The 17,728-nt window shown below is 33.5% G+C and overlaps 1 protein-coding gene across 2 annotated transcripts in view; it reads left to right on the top strand.

Annotated features, from left to right (window-relative positions):
* The window catches only part of LOC131957667 (oxygen-dependent coproporphyrinogen-III oxidase), a 60,000-nt gene that overhangs the window by 2,003 nt on the left and 40,269 nt on the right, over positions 1–17,728 (top strand). The window contains exon 1 of one of the 2 annotated variants that reach the window (XM_059322405.1): positions 5,256–5,403. The exons of the other annotated variant lie outside the window; for it this stretch is intronic. The gene's annotated coding sequence lies outside the window, so the exon portion shown is untranslated. Of the gene's footprint in view, positions 1–5,255; positions 5,404–17,728 lie in introns of those variants that run through there. 2 annotated transcript variants of the gene reach the window in all.

The following is a 17,728-nucleotide window of genomic DNA, read 5'->3' as shown; positions in this document are numbered from 1 at the left end:
AACGTTATAATAACAAGCTTTTATATAATTATGCACTAAAATAAATGATTTTCTTTAAATATTAAATTATGCAGTGCTATTTAATTAAATATTCAGAAAAGTGTGGATCGCTTTCTAAATTTTAGTTAAGGTATTCAATCTAATTATTCTAATATATAAAGTTCAATTCCGTATGAAAGAATTTTTTTAAAAATGTAGTTATTCAAATAGTAGTGCACAAATTATTTATTTAAGGAAAATCATTAATTTTCTCCTTTTTGGTGCATGATTATCTAAAAGCTTGTAATTAAAAGCTTTTTAATGATTTTTTTTCAGTACTTTTTAGTACTTATCTAAATTTTGATACAACAGAGTAGCCTGACTAAAAACTATTGCGCACCGAATGAACATGATGCGAGTATAATAGTGCGGAATAGTAGCAGAAAATGTAAATTAATCCATAAAAAATTAATTAGGCAACCAATTGAGTCAATCTTTATTGCATTGTCTTCAAGTCTTGACCCACGTGCCGAATTTCAGAGAAATTGATCGGTTAGAAGTGCCCGAAATTTCGCTCGCCCGTTTCGATCTGTGACGAAATAATAATAATAAAGCATCCAATTAAGTCGAATTCGTTGTCACATCCATTGTCATCATCTTCTTCTTCTTCGTTCGTAATTTTAGTGTTGGAAGGGATCCCCTCCGACACAATTAAGTATACGTGTCAATTGGTTATGCGCCATTGAGACCATTGACTCCAATATTTGTCCAACCAAGAACAAACTACAAGGCAACAGTTATTTGATTTTAGAGTTGTCACTCCTAGAAGAGTGGCTGTCCCCAGCTAACGAGCCTCATCTGCACGAGGGTTCGAACTCGAGATTTTTCGGTTTAGCAACCATGAGCTTTACCAACGCGACCTCGCCGAACCCTGCTTTGTCATCCGATCTTGACACACGTGATTCCGCAGAATCCTCCCCAGGAATATTCTCACCAACTTCCCTAAGTTTCACGGCGATATATATATATATATATATATATATATATATATATATATATATATATATATATATATATATATATATATATATATATATATATATATATATATATATATATACATACATATATATAAAGCTCAATTCTGTATGTAACATGTAATAAGTTTTTTTGTCGTGGACATACTTCGATGGATTTAAGTGTTAGATTATTATCGTGCTCATAGCCTAAATTTATGAGTTAAAAAATTACTATTGAAAGTGTTGGGAAGTAATTTTCATTTTTCAAACTGATAGTAATAATTGTCGGCATGTTCATTAAACTCAATTTTTTAAAAATATCATCTTTTACGAAAATTCTAATTATGTCTGAAAATTATTTATATTTAGTCCTTTAGCATTTACTTCCCTTTGATAAATTAGGAAAACACAATTACTCCCCTTTAAAAAACATTGCATTAATTGTAAAGAATTTACTTTTTATTACTTTTTTTGGTGTTGGGAAAAAAATAATTACACAATTAGCGGGGATTGATCAAGTGCAAATGTTGTAGGTATTTTACTGTTAAGCTTGGAGTATTATAATTGTTCATTAAATTGAAACAGGCGCGTCCGCCGGCGCCCCACCAAGGTTCAATTTGGCGCTCTGGGCTATCCTGTGAGCGCTATGGTGCATAATTTCGATTTAAACAGTGCGATAGAGTATGGATAAGAAAGGTTACTTTAGTCTTTAAGTGAATCGAATCCGGGCGTCCTCTGGTGCCCAGACAGGGTGCTATTTGGGGCCCCGGGCCTCCCGTGTTCGGTTTGGCGCCTACGTTCGTTTAAGTGAGTGCAAAAGACTATTAATAAGTTGGGGTACTATAGTCGTTTATTAAGCTGAAACAGGCGATTCCGCCCCAGGCTAGACTGTGAGCACTTTGCGTTTATGTTCGCGTTAGTGTTTTCTTTGTGTTTAGGTTGGGTTTGCGTTAGTGGTTGCGTTTTGATTTGGTTCGTTTTTGTTCTTTCTTTTTTCGTTTTCGTTTGTGTTTTTTTCTTTGGGTTTGTGTTTGTGGTTGGTTTTGCGTTTGAATTTGGTTTGTTTTCGTTTGCTTTTTCGTTTTTTTTTCTTTGTGTTCGTATTGGTGTTTGTGGTTGTGGTTGGGTTTGTTGTTAGGTTTTTGTTTTCGTTTGCTTTTTTGTTTGTTTTTTCTTTGTGTTTGTATTGGTGTTTGTGGTTGTGGTTGGGTTTGTTGTTAGGTTTTTGTTTTCGTTTGTATTTGTAATTGTGTTAGCGTTATGTTTGCGTTTTGTTGTTTAGGTTTTGGTTGGTTGTGGTTTGGGTGGGCAATGCCGGGTTTATGATGATTAATAAACACACAGGTAACAGGTATATATACATATATATACATATATATATATATATATATATAGATACTTATATATATATATATATATATATATATATATATATAGATGGATGGATGGATGGATGGATGGATGGATGGATGGATGGATGGATGGATGGATAGATAGATAGATAGATAGATAGATAGATAGATAGATAGATAGATAGATAGATAGATATTACATTGACTTTTAAATACAAAAATTGCCGAACGATCCCCCTAATATTTTGTGAGGTCGTAGACCGACCCTGGAGGGTAACAAAATACTTTATTACCTTCGGAAAAACGCCTTAGGGCCGTTAGATGTGTCCAGGGTGAACGGAAAAAAGTCACTGGGAAAAAAACACAGTAAAAAGTCACAGTTTTTGCCAGGAAAAAAGTCACGGAAAAAAAGTCACAATGGAAAAATTTTATCGGAAAAAAAGTCACAGAAATAAAGTCACAGAAAAAAAGTCACAAAAATCTTTTAAGAAATATTTTGATTTATTTGTTAAGAATTGTAAAATTTTGTATGTTTATTGTTGTGGGTTGTATTTTTTAATAGCATAAATTATTTATAGACGTTAAAAGCATTATGGTTTATAAAAATTTTAAGTAAAAATACTCTAAGATAATTTACACAACAATCTCAACTTTTGTTACGTATTTAGTTAAATAAGCAGTAGAAGAGTTAACTATAAAAGAAATTTAGTCACATCATTGTGTTTTGCATATGTTTCGCCGTAGGCTATTCTCTGGTCGGCCTCCCCTCAGTAGGCATTGTCCGAACATATTTTGTGTTGTTGACATTTTGCATCGATGACAGCCTTTGAACCTTGTGGGCTCTCTGTTTTGATCCTAAGTTTTGTTATGTAATGATCGTGATAAATGTGGGCAGTAAAGGTGGTTGAACTAAGCATAACTATTGTTGCGATGAGTTGAGGGCAGTAATTCAGATGACCTTACCATTTCACGGTAATTTAATTTTAAAAAAAAACACGATGAAAACATGGACTTTCTATTAAATGCTATAAATATTATGTTTAACATAATTACAATCTACATAATTCTTACTAAATATTTTTAGGTGAATTATAAAAATTACTATGCGTATACAGCCTACACACATTACATTACTTTTAATTAATCCTAAGTTAATTTGCACTCTCTGAATATTTAATACATACAAGTATTAACAAATTCCATGCAAATATACATTTGTGACTTTTTTCCTGTGACTTTTTTTCCTGTGACTTTTTTTTCCTACACTCGTGTCCAGATGCCGTATTTTCTTATATAAACATTAACATTAATGTTTGTGAAAAGTAAACAGACTACGTCATTTGGTGTATGTGCAGGGGAGATAGGCCTAGCTTTTAAAGTAATTCTTTTTAAATTCTTTTTACTATTTTCAACAAAAACAGAAAGCCACAAATTATAGCATTCGTTTAAATAAAAAAATCGTTATAAATTAAGTTATGTATCGCAATTAAATTATAAAATTTAATTTCAAAAGTTAATTAAATATTATATTAGAGTTCTACTATTTTAAAGGAAGCCTTTACAGTTCTAATCACCTTTTGAGTATGTGAATATTACGTTAACTCTTTGACTCATGCTTTGACTTGAAATTACTCAGACTGTTTAAACTTAAGCACTCTAACTTAGACTTGGTCCACAGCGAGCAAACAAATTCAGAAAGATCTCTAATATCTATCTAAAGAATATGTTGTTAATTAAACAATATATTGTTAGGAGACCCTTTCCAGAGAAAGAAGGCAAGAAAGCCAAGAGCAAAGCCCCTAAATTTCAGCGACTTGTGACCCCAGTCGTCTTTCCGTGCAGCATTAAACAAGTTAATAAAAAGTCTAGTGACAATTTAAGCGCAATTTCCTTATGTTATCTAAAAATAGATAGTGATCAAGTTTGTTTTTAAAAAATGTGAAAAAATGATTAGGCCTAGCGAAACAAAACCTTGTAATTGTAACTCCCTATCACTCTCATATAAATTATAAATAAATTAATAGGGTACAAAAATAACGTTTGAATTAATAAGTAAAAAAAAACTATATTAACCTATATCAACGGAAATAGTTTTATTTTAACGAGTAGGCCTACAAGATACTCAGTTTAAAATATCATCCTAGGCCTACACGATGCTCATTTTAAATAATTAAAAAAAAATTTTTGTAACCGAACGAAAGGATATTTTTGAAAACTTTCTTCGGCAATATTGTTCTAAATTATGGCAGGAATCGATTGGTAAATGTTTCAAATCGCTAAATGGTCTGGTTGCCTAGATATGGAGCAAAAACTGCATTTTAAAAAAGGTTTTTTGGCTTTTCCGGGAAATCCAGGAAGGAATTCCGGGAATTTTTGGCCCACAATCATCCTTGGAACTTGCTTAACATATTTGCTGTTGGAACTAGTCCTCGATATTGCTTCGTTGAGGAGGAGATACCACTTAAAGCTGCGGACACACATCCATCCATTCATTCATACATCCATTCATCCATCCAGAAATGACGAGTTAATAATCGCAATTGTCCGTATGGAAATTGCGCTAAAAAGAAGAGGGTGGTCAGGAAAAGGGAAAAAACAGGCAGAGGAGGCCTACACCAAATTGTTAGCACAGAGAATGAAGGAAGCTAAGGAGCGTAAAGCTGAGAGAAAGAGGTCCAACTCAAGAAGTGAAGGTGATTCTATCAGTCTGTCTCAAAGAGTCTAAGAGTACACCTGCTGCTCCAGCACCTGTAAACTAGGCAGTATGCCTAGTAAATAAATAAGTCTGGTTGGCTTAATAAGTAAAAAAGCTTCCCTAGGCCTAGCTCCAAATCTAGATCTAAAGGCCCTATCTGTATCTAGATTCTAGCTAGCCTACTTTTCGAAATTTTTATCTGGTAGCTTTTTTGTGTTGACGTTAGAAAAGTCATGTACACCAAGACGAATGAGTGAACCTGGTCCTGACTTATTTTGAATTTCAATATTTTATTCCAGCTTTAAATCTAGACTCTAGATCTAGATTTTTAAAAAAAATAGAGCGGTTTCATGTAAAGGTAAGTAGAAGAGTCTAGATCTGAATTTAGGTATTTTGATGAAAACATCAAAATTATTTTTTAATTATAAAAGGTAGGTTGAATTATGGATTTTTTAAAATAAAATATTCTGTTATTTTAAATACACCATTAACTTCCTTACCCCTTAAGAGAACATTTGACACCACATTTAAATATCTAGCTTACTCGGTTGACAAGAAAAAAAAGAATTTAAAAATTATCTTAAAATGGAAAATGAACGAGGAAACAGCATTCTTACTCCTCGACCGGCATAACAATAACATTACGTCGTGGACTTGTGTGCACGAGCTATTAATTCCCGCCATGGTAATTGCGTCAGCTTAGGTAATTTACTCACCGGAAAATAACAAAAAGCAACTGGTTGATAATAAAACTAGATCTAGATCTAGTTATTTTATTATTTATTAAGTTCTACTCTACATGTTATTCATACCATTTTATGAAATAATGAACACCTGCATAAATCAAATGACCATAATAAATATTTTAATTTCAAATTCTAATTTTAAATAATAAATATGCTTAAAATGATATGATAGTAATAGTTATGATAGTTTATAAATTAATAGTGTGGCATCTGAGGTTCATACATGGTAGTCTGGCGCATTGCTTAGATGGCAGGATTGACCTCTGACCCTGAAACGTCACGCATCGTTTTCTGACGGTTTTTCCGTTTATTTTAGGGGTCCCATCCACGACAAATGAAAAAACTGTTTATATCGCAAATTCTCATCATTATTTTAATGCAAATTGCTAATAAAATGGATAATATGCCTTAGAATGCCAGAAAAAATCGCAAGATTCGTGGTTGTAAATAATGAGAGGATTTCTAGTGGAGCACTCTCCGTAAAAACTGAACCGCCGCCAAAAACGACCGACTAACGGGGAAAACGGCTCGACTAACTGTACATTAATATATAATTGATATATTTATCATGTATATTTACAGTATTTTTGATTACTTTTTCTAAAATCTTCCTCGAGGATGAGGTACCCACGCTGACATTTCTATCCGCTATTTTAAGTATCATGACGTCATTGTTACGCTAGTTGCCAGACTGAAACAACTAGTTTTTGTTTTTTACGGAATGAACTGTTAAGTCTAGTATTTTAATTATAAATCAATTGTAGCATGTGTGGAAAAAGTAAAATTATAGACATTATTATTGTATTAGTAATTTTATTAGTATATTGATTTTTTCTTCACTGTGGGCCGACCGTTGCTGCATTCGTGACCGGTGGTTGACCTCGTCAACGCCGCGTGGCCTATTCGTTTATATAATCAGTGTTGCTCGTTCAGTGGCCTTTTTCAGAGCTAGGCCTAATTACGGGCGATTTTTAGACTTAATTGATTGGCCGTTAGCCTTTTTCATTGCTGCGTATTGTAAAAAATGCTCGTTCAGCGGCCTTTTTTTTTGGCGCATAATAATCTGTTTACGGGCATTTTAAGCGTTTATTTATTTATTTTTTTAAGCTAGACGTAGATCTAGTTTAAAAAATATTTTTTTTATACAGCTGGCTGTCTAGCATGCCTGATATCCGAACTTAAAAAAAAAATGACCGAACTAAAAAAAATGACCAGAAGTAGGGAAGTAGGTCTCTTTTTCAATTTGCTTGAAGAAGAGGGGGGGGGGGGGGGGGAGAGAGAGAAGTGAAGACACCGACCATCTCGTGTACGCGTGTTCATTCTATGACGTGTACTGTAGGCCTGCTGAAGTCACGGTGACCCCGCGACCGTGGTGGGATTTTTCATCCACAGGATAGTAAACATAAGCAAGCAATCACGCGAGTGACGATGTTTGGAGATTTTATTTTTAAAAAAAATCACATACGTCATGTTTTCAAGATGAAAAAAATGTAATGTAAAAAAAAAAGACACTAATACCATGTATGAACCTCAGCTGCCACACTGTTGACTCAATATAATGTGATTGAGTGTAAAATGTATTTGCATTTATAAACTATCTTAACTATTACTATCATATTATTTTATGCATATTTATTATTTAAAATTAGAATTTGAAATAAAAATATTTATTATGGTCGTTTGATTTATGTAGGTGTTCATTATTTCTTAAAATGGTATGAATAAAATGTAGAGTAGAATTTAATAAATAATAAAATAACTAGATCTAAGTTTTATTATCAACCAGTTGCTTTTTGTTATTTTCCGGTGAGTAAATGACCTAAGCTGACGCAATTACCATGGCGGGAATTAAAAGCTCGTGCACACAAGTTCACGGCGTCATGTTATGCCGGTCCAGGAGCAAGATTCTTGTTTTGTCATTCATTTTCCATTCTAGCTAAATTTTCAAATTATCTTTTTTCTCGTCAACCGAATAAGCTAGATATTTAAATGTGGTGTCAAATGTTCTCTTAAGGGGTAAGGAACTTAATGGTGTATTTGAAATAACAGAATATTTTATTTTAAAAAATCCATAATTCAACCTAATACATGGTATTAGTGTATTTTTTTTTTTTACATTACATTTTTTTTCATCTTGAAAGCATGACGTATGTGATTTTTTTAAAAAAAAAAAATCTCCAAACATCGTCACTCGCGTGATTGCTTGCTTACGTTTACTATCCCATGGATGAAAAATCCCACCACGGTCACGGGGTCACCGTGACTTCAGCAGGCCTATAGTACACGTCATAGAATGAACACGCGTACACGAGATGGTCGGTGTCTTCACTTCTCTCTCTCTTTCCCCCCCCCCCCCTTCTTCAAGCAAATTGAAAAACAGACCTACTTCCCTACTTCTGGACATTTTTTAAAAAGTTCGGTCATTTTTTTTTTTAAAGTTCCATATCAGGCATGCTAGATTATTTTTTTTTAACTAGATCTGTCTATGTCTAGCTTAAAAAAATAAATAAATAAACGCTTAAAATGCCCGTAAACAGATTATTTAGCGCCAAAAAAAAAAGGCCGCTGAACGAGCATTTTTTTTAAAAATACGCAGCAATGAAAAAGGCTAACGGCCGATCAATTAAGTCTAAAAATCGTCCGTAATTAGGCCTAGCTCTGAAAAAGGCCACTGAACGAGCATCACTGATTATATAAACGAATAGGCCACGCGGCGTTGACGAGGTTAACCACCGGTCACGAATTAAATTCAGTGCAGCTACTGTCGGCCCACAGTGAAGAAAAAAATCAATATACTAATAAAATTACTAATACAATAATAATGTCCATAATTTTACTTTTTCCGCACATGCTACAATTGAATTTTAATTAAAATACTAGACTTAACAGTTCATTCCGCAAAAAACAAAAACTAGTTGTTTCTGTCTGGCAACTAGCGTAACAATGACGCAACGTTACTAAAAATAGCAGAGAGAAATTGTCGCATGGTTACTTACGGGGTAATTGGATTTTTGGTAAAGATCATCCATAATACTGTAAATATACATGGTAAATATCTCAATTATATATTAATCTACTGTTATACGGGCCGTTTTCCCGGTTATACTGTCGTTTTTGGCCGCGGTTCAGTTTATACGGAGAGTGCTCCACTAGAAATCCTCTCATTATTTACATCTACAATTCTAGCGATTTTTTCTGGCATTCTAATGCATATTATCCATATTATTAGCATCTTGTGTTAAAATAATGATAAGAATGTGCGAGATTAACAGCTTTTTCATTTGTCGTGGATAGGACCCCTAAAATAAACGTAAAAACCGTCAGAAAACGACGCGTGACGTTTCAGGGTCAGAGGTCAATCCAGCCATCTAAGCAATGAGGCGGCCTAATAAAAGGCATTAAAAGGGGAGAAAATTGGGTAATCTATCGTTTTAGGTACGTAAAATCGCCCGCGACTAGTAATGTGAAAAACAGGTGACTCCTTGCATTTTAATAATTATTTCACATTTTGAGGAGGATTTATGTCTTGAAAAATACAAAAATGTTTCCTTGTTTCATTTATGTAGATCTACCTGATTTTTAAACAATTGAGTTAAAACTTTTCAGTAATAAATGATAGGCCGCCTCATTGCTTAGATGGTTGCAAGGAGTCACCTGTTTTTCACATTACTAGTCGCGGGCGATTTTACGTACCTAAAACGATAGATTACCCAATTTTCTCCCCTTTTAATGCCTTTTATTAGGCCGCCTCATTGCTTAGATGGCTGGATTGACCTCTGACCCTGAAATGTCACGCGTCGTTTTCTGACGGTTTTTACGTTTATTTTAGGGGTCCTATCCACGACAAATGAAAAAGCTGTTAATCTCGCACATTCTTATCATTATTTTAACACAAGATGCTAATAATATGGATAATATGCATTAGAATGCCAGAAAAAATCGCTAGAATTGTAGATGTAAATAATGAGAGGATTTCTAGTGGAGCACTCTCCGTATAAACTGAACCGCGGCCAAAAACGACAGTATAACCGGGAAAACGGCCCGTATAACAGTAGATTAATATATAATTGAGATATTTACCATGTATATTTACAGTATTATGGATGATCTTTACCAAAAATCCAATTACCCCGTAAGTAACCATGCGACAATTTCTCTCTGCTATTTTTAGTAACGTTGCGTCATTGTTACGCTAGTTGCCAGACAGAAACAACTAGTTTTTGTTTTTTGCGGAATGAACTGTTAAGTCTAGTATTTTAATTATAATTCAATTGTAGCATGTGCGGAAAAAGTAAAATTATGGACATTATTATTGTATTAGTAATTTTATTAGTATATTGATTTTTTTCTTCACTGTGGGCCGACAGTAGCTGCATTGAATTTAATTCGTGACCGGTGGTTAACCTCGTCAACGCTGCGTGGCCTATTCGTTTATATAATTAGTGATGCTCGTTCAGTGGCCTTTTTCAGAGCTAGGCCTAATTACGGGCGATTTTTAGACTTAATTGATCGGCCGTTAGCCTTTTTCATTGCTGTGTATTTGAAAAAAATTCTCGTTCAGCGGCCTTTTTTTTTTTTGGCGCTAAATAATCTGTTTACGGGCATTTTAAGCGTTTATTTATTTATTTTTTTAAGCTAGACGTAGACAGATCTAGTTTAAAAAAATAATCTAGCATGCCTGATATGGAACTTTAAAAAAAAAAAAAATGACCAAACTTTTTAAAAAATGTCCAGAAGTAGGGAAGTAGGTCTGTTTTTCAATTTGCTTGAAGAAGGGGGGGGGGGAAGAGAGAGAGAAGTGAAGACACCGACCATCTCGTGTACGCGTGTTCATTCTATGACGTGTACTATAGGCCTGCTGAAGTCACGGTGACCCCGTGACCATGGTGGGATTTTTCATCCATGGGATAGTAAACGTAAGCAAGCAATCACGCGAGTGACGATGTTTGGAGATTTTATTTTTAAAAAAAATCACATACGTCATGCTTTCAAGATGAAAAAAAATGTAATGTAAAAAAAAAATACACTAATACCATGTATGAATGTCAGCATATTTATTATTTAAAATTAGAAAATTAGAATTTGAAATAAAAATATTTATTATGGTCATTTGATTTATGCAGGTGTTCATTATTTCATAAAATGGTATGAATAACATGTAGAGTAGAACTTAATAAATAATAAAATAACTAGATCTAGTTTTATTATCAACCAGTTGAGTAAATTACCTAAGCTGACACAATTACCATGGCGGGAATTAAAATCTCGTGCACACAAGTCCACGACGTAATGTTATGCCAGTCGAGGAGTAAGAATGCTGTTTCCTCGTTCATTTTCCATTTTAAGATAATTTTTAAATTCTCGCTTTTCTTGTCAACCGAGTAAGCTAGATATTTAAATGTGGTGTCAAATGTTCTCTTAAGGGGTAAGGAAGTTAATGGTGTATTTAAAATAACAGAATATTTTATTTTAAAAAATCCATAATTCAACCTAATAAATGAACACCAGCGATGTTTCCAACAGATGCAACCATGCTCATTTACTATAGCAGCCATCTTGTTAAAGATTATTTTTATTGACTTATAGCGCGAGATTCAGGCGGAAGTCACTCTATTTTACAAATGGCCGCTTTTTATATAGCAAATCTTGCTTGCAGACACTGCTGTCCTGTATTGATATATTTAGCCATTGATTTATGTTTATTATTCATTCAGCCTATCTATAATATTTGACACAAACATATCACAATACACTTCTATTAAAGCCTTGACAATGAGGTAACGTTTTCGTACATTAATAGCCGCGGGCGATTTTACGTACCCAAAACGATAGATTACCGAAAATTGGGTAATCTATCGTTTTAGGTACGTAAAATCGCCCGCTGCTAGTAATGTCCGAAAAAGTTACCACATTGTCAAGGCTTTAATAGAAGTACATTGTGATATATTTGTGTGAAATATTATAGATAAATGAATAAAAACCTAAATCAATGGCTAAACATATCAATATAGGCCAGAAATTAACTTTAAACAGCAGTGTTTGCGAGCAAGATTTGCTACAGCAGCCATTTGTAAAATAGAGTGGCTTCCCCTGAATCTGCTATAAGTTTACATGAAAACAAACGTAAACAAGATGTCTGCTATAGTAAATGAGCATTGTAGCATCTGTTGGAAACATTGCTAGTCTTCTTTTATTACTGAAAAGTTTTAATTCAATTGTTTAAAAACTATAAAAAATAAAAAACAGATACATAAATGAAAGAAGGAAATATTTTTGTATTTTTCAAAACATAAATCCTCCGCAAAATGTGAAATAATTATTAAAATTTAAGGAGTCACCTGTTTTTCACATTACTAGTCGCGGGCGATTTTACGTACCTAAAACGATAGATTACCGAAAATTGGTAAAAACCTTAGGCCTTAGAGGCGCCCTTCTTAGGCCTTAGTTTTAAATTTAAATAGTATAGATTCTAGAGTAACTTTACCAGGCCTGGACACCCTTAGCCCGAAACGGAGACTCCTTTCCGGTTCGAGACACCTAATTTTGTTACTATTTGACATAGAATGAAAACCAAAGCATAGAAATACTCTCCATCCAAAGAAGAATAAAAATATGTAGGGCCCTATTCCCTTTTTTTCCATTCGCAATATAACTTTTAAATATATGCCCCCGAAACAGACAACCCAGTTGTCCTGGACCCGACTAAAATTTTCCCGGTTTTGCCTCCAAACGACTGGTCTTTCCTCCATCCGACTAAGTCATTTTTTGCTGTTTTTTTTCAGCTCAGTTGAATAAATAATCTTGTACTATTAATATTTTATGTGTTTAGTTTTGTGTTTCAGTGTGTATTTGTTTTTAAATGCCAAAAATAATATAATTTATAACAATGGGAAAAAAATAGTAGGGGAGATAACTCTTCCCAATAAAATGCTTGAATAATTACTCTGGTATGGTTTACTATAGGTAATGGTTTCCAGGCAAAACACGTAAATTTTCATCCTCCTTACGACTACCCCAAAAAAAATGTATTTAGTAAAGAAAATAGCATTTTTTATAAAAAAATATATGTTCTGTAGCCTATCCCATTCAATTTCAAATCATTTTTTCTGAAAAAAAAATAAACATTGTTTTAAAAAGACGCTAAGTCGGGAGGAGGCTATGCTTGTCCTGGCAACATAAAAATGGCCTCCTACATGACGGGTTGCTTTTAATTGCTCATATCCCAATGTGGGTAATTCAATGGATCAAAGTTTGATATAAATGGACTTATAAATGGACATATTTGCTACCAATTATAATGTTTCTGTATAAAACATTCAAATAACAGTGCAAAATTAGTATTCAAAGTGAGAGTTACGGAGTTGTTTGTTTCGAGGCGCGTAGTCGGGCCAGTCCAAGTTACTCTAGATCTAGTTTTAATTTAGCGTCGGATGATACTATAAAAAATATCTATTAAGATAGATACATGTTCCCGTGCTTGACTCGTCGGCTATTGCATTTTTAAAGTAGACAAGCATGTTTCATAATTTTGTCTTAAACTATTGAAAAGGCAAAAAAATAGGGTTGTAGCAATAGTATTTATATAGATCTAGTAATATATAGATCTAGTAGCAATGCTCATTAACTTATAAATTTTGTTATTTTTCTACTTAAACATTACCAATGAAGACTAAAGAAAGATCAATCTTAAATCTATCAAATACTTAATTTGTTGATGATAAACTCATTTGGAGCTTAATTACTGATTTTTATTAATTGGCCACTCCCAGCTTTGCAAATCAAAATAATCCGTGACAACCATGAGTTTATCTGTAGAGGAGAACTCTGCAGGATGGACCTTGCAGCTGATTTGATTTTAGCAGAATATGCACAGTACATTTGATTTTATTACCACATTTCTATTCGTATGGACACTGTCTTCGTCAGAATAAAAATCACATGATGGAATTAGATCTAGATCTAGTTCTAGAATTTTTAAATATTTGATTTAATTTTTTTTAAATGGAAGGGTGTTTAAAAAGGAAAACTAAACCCAAATTAATGAAAAACATGTTTAAGTTTAAGAATATAGGCCTATAGTATAGTATAGATCTAATCTTTTTAAAGATATTCAATCCCGTGCATGTTTTATTAACTAGTGTGTTTTAGCAATGCTTAATTTATTAGGGCTATTCATAAAATATAGCGATGTCATTGTAAAATGAATCTAACCCTCCTCTCTCACTTGACTTGGGACAGGTGTGTTATTTACAAAATTTTGTCGTTGCTCAGTTTAAAATGTTAAGATTTGTAAGTATTTGATTTATTTAAAAAAAAAAACAACTGCAATAGCATTAAAATTGATCAAGTTAGCGAGAAATGCATTCTAACACCAGCGTCACGGGCAGTGCGCGTGACAGACATCTCGCTCGCGTAGATTTGTCAACCAGAAAAGTTAGCCTATCAAATACAATTAATTAGGCCTATAAAATAAAAAGAGGCCAATCGCATTAAAATTATCGCCTGTGAGCGAAGATATATGCAAATTACAAACATCGCCAGCCCGCCTGCGTTCTTTTGTCAACCAGCGAGAGAAAACTCACAGCACAGTGTGAGCATGCGCTAAATCTAGTCCAAGTACTTTGTTATCCCAAGTTATAATTAGTATTGTAGGCCTAGATTAATATAAAGTTCAAATTAAATGTATTTAATTAAGATGTGTGTCTATTTGATTTTTCAAATGTCAGCGCATTAAAATCGATCACCCGAGAGCTAGAATTAGGCCTATGCCTATGCATTCCAAACATCGACACAGGCCAAGTGTGACACACGACTCGCTCGCTCGCGCTGGTTTGTCATCGAGAGAGGCATCGCCCACCACAGCGTGGGCACAGCACACACATGTCCTAGTCCATTTGTACTTGGTTTACTAAGTACTAATTAGTAATGTAAACCTAGACTCAGCGCTAAAATCATTTAATTTATCAGGCCTCTAAAATCTTAATAATATATAATAAAAAATTTTAATATATTTATATATAATATAAACATTACTAAGTCTAACAAATGTATCAACGAAGACCAGTGAAAATAATATTATAATTAACCTAATTAAAATTTATGAAAGCAATAAGAATTAAGACAAATTAATTAAGCTATAACAAATTTGAAAACAAATAATTAGGCCTAAATAAGCACACAAAGACCAACGCTCACTACAAATTCCAGGGATCAACACAAAAAAAATGAAAAATAACAGATCGTTGTGGTTTAAGGGCTTTTTAGAGTCTAATAAAAAAGCCAGGTGAAATATCCATAATTAGGCTTAATTAGTCTAATAACGCTAGCAAAATAAGCTGAAAAAGAGTGTCAAGTGAAAAGAAAACACAATTATAAAAGCAGCGAGAGGATACTACTGTACAGCTTCCGTAACAATAGCGATGACGTCACAATAAAAAATAACATGCTTTCAGTGACCTTTTTGCGATGCCTATTTCTTAAAAGGAGAACATAATAATTACAAATTTTTTTCACTAAACGATCAATGTAATAATTAATAATACTCGACCTAGGCATCCAGTTTTCCTTAGAGGCCATTATTTAAAGTTTTTAAGCTACTCAAACTGTACCCATGTTTACATTTGGCCTTCAATGTCGGAAGCAAAAAAAAAATTCTGCCAAAAATAGCTTTGTCATCTTTAGATTGCTTAAAATACGCGAAAAAACGCCATTTTTCGCGTTATAATTATTTTTAAAGTTAATGTTAAGGTGGTCTCTCGAACAAAGCAGAAAAAATTGCCCAATCGTAGGCCAAGGTGTGGTAGCCATGTTTTGGTTAGCAACCAAGAACGCTTTCAAGTTAGTAAGCCTCGCTAATATATAGGCATTCCGACTTCCGCTGTTTTGATTCGAAGAATGCCGAATCTCACTGTTGGAATCGAGTTTTTAGAAATATTCGATATAGATATTCGGTAAAACTCCATTTTAGCGTATTTTATTCCCTGCTTCACGTTCACCTCCAGTTGAGCGTATTTTATTATAAACACAACCAAAACACACGAAAACGTTAGGAAAACATAAGGCTTATTAATATATTTCTTTATGAATTGAATGTGCTATGACTATGCATGTATGTTTGTGACGTATGCTGATAATTAAAGTCAATGTACTCATGGTGAACCCTCGACAGTGCAGGGATTTTTTTTCACGCTATTCAATTCGAACTGTCCTAATGCTTTTTTATGTTTTTTTTTTTACCTTTTCTAATTAAAACTCACATTCATCAAAAAAAAAGTATATCTGGCTCTAATCCTAGTGTTTTTAATTAAAGTCAATGTACTCATGGTGAACCCTCGACAGTGCAGGGATTTTTTTTCACGCTATTCAATTCGAACTGTCCTAATGCTTTTTTATGTTTTTTTTTTTACCTTTTCTAATTAAAACTCACATTCATCAAAAAAAAAGTATATCTGGCTCTAATCCTAGTGTTTTTCTAGCGTTTTGTGTGCTTTGGTTGTGTTGATAATGAAATACGCTCAACCTCATGTGAATGTGAAGCGGCGAATAAAATACGCTAAAATGGAGTTTTACCAGATATTCTAATGTAGTCGTATTATTAGGGTTGTCGGTATTGGCCGAGATCATGGTAAAAATATGACCCGAAATCTCCCATTACTTTCTGATACCGGGCGCACGAGATTTGGTTTTGCATACTAATAAGTTTTTAATTTATGGTAATTGATTAAGTTTAAAAGGTCATTTCCTAATGTTAAATGAGAAGTAGAATGGTTTTCCAGTTGTTTTGATGGCTTAGCGATCTGATTGCATGCTGTCTCTGCTTTGGTCTTACCGCTGTGTAAAGGTTAACTTCAAATGCGTTAAAAACGCGATTTTTGAAAAGTTTCCATTTAAATAATGAAAGTTTCCAAAGCAGATACATCCCATTTTTATAGAAATTATATTTATTTTTGGATATTTCGACTTTGACATTAGTAAATACTCATTTGAAAGTAGTCACCGTAAGTAGGTCACGTTGCCCCCATTGACGCCAATGTTATATTTCTTCATCCCGATCTGCCGGCTTTTAGTTTTGATACACTAACAACAGTATTCTTATGTAATGTACAAAAAAATCTCCTACTTGTTGTTTTAAAAATAGTTTAATATACCTGTCTTTCATTTTTTCAACTCTGGTTCTACTCTAGTTTTGCTTGAAGTATAATTTTGCTGAGTCAGACACAGAGGCATAGCTGGGGGGGCAGGGGCGCCGACCCTAGGGGGGCGCCAAAAGGGTTGGGAAAAAAATTCATAACGTTTTTGTTTATGGTCAGATTTTGAAAATTAAACTGGTCTGTAGTCAGATTGATAGTCTATATCCAAATATGTAACCAGAGGGGATCAAAACCATATTTTTGTGGACTTCATAAATGGCCCCCTAGACCTAATTTTTAAAAATAATTTTTTAATTACAAAAAACACAATAAAAATGACTAAACTACACTAATGAATGACTACTTTCAGTTGTCTTTGTAGATAAACTCACTAAATCTTAATTTTAGGTATTTTTTTATGGCCAAGGCTATTCCCAGCTGGTTAGGAATAGCAGTATTGCGACCATTTGATCATAGAAACACATAATAAAGATAGTTACAATAAACCGGGAGTGATCTCTCCTAAACTTTTTCGAATTTTCTAATATAGCACTACGTGGGATGGCAACTCGGAATATAGACATGATTTTTGTTTACTTAAACTTTTAAAAATAGAATCTAGTAGAAAAAAGAATTGCGCACCAGGCGAACGCCAAAACAAAATGTGCATAATAGTGCGCAATATTATTAGTACTTTATAAATTTACATGCGTTTTTTTTTTTGAGAAATCGGAAATAGCGTAAATTAGTACTTCCGGTCAACGGAAATTACTCAAAATTTGATAGAAGGTAGAGAATTAGATCTTTT

Source organism: Physella acuta, unplaced genomic scaffold (assembly GCF_028476545.2).
Source record: "Physella acuta isolate Inbredline_101_S28 unplaced genomic scaffold, ASM2847654v3 ptg001255l, whole genome shotgun sequence".
In the NCBI taxonomy this organism is placed as follows: Eukaryota; Metazoa; Mollusca; class Gastropoda; family Physidae; genus Physella; species Physella acuta.
Note: the sequence above shows the minus strand (reverse complement) of the source record. Positions and strands in the feature narration are given on the sequence as shown.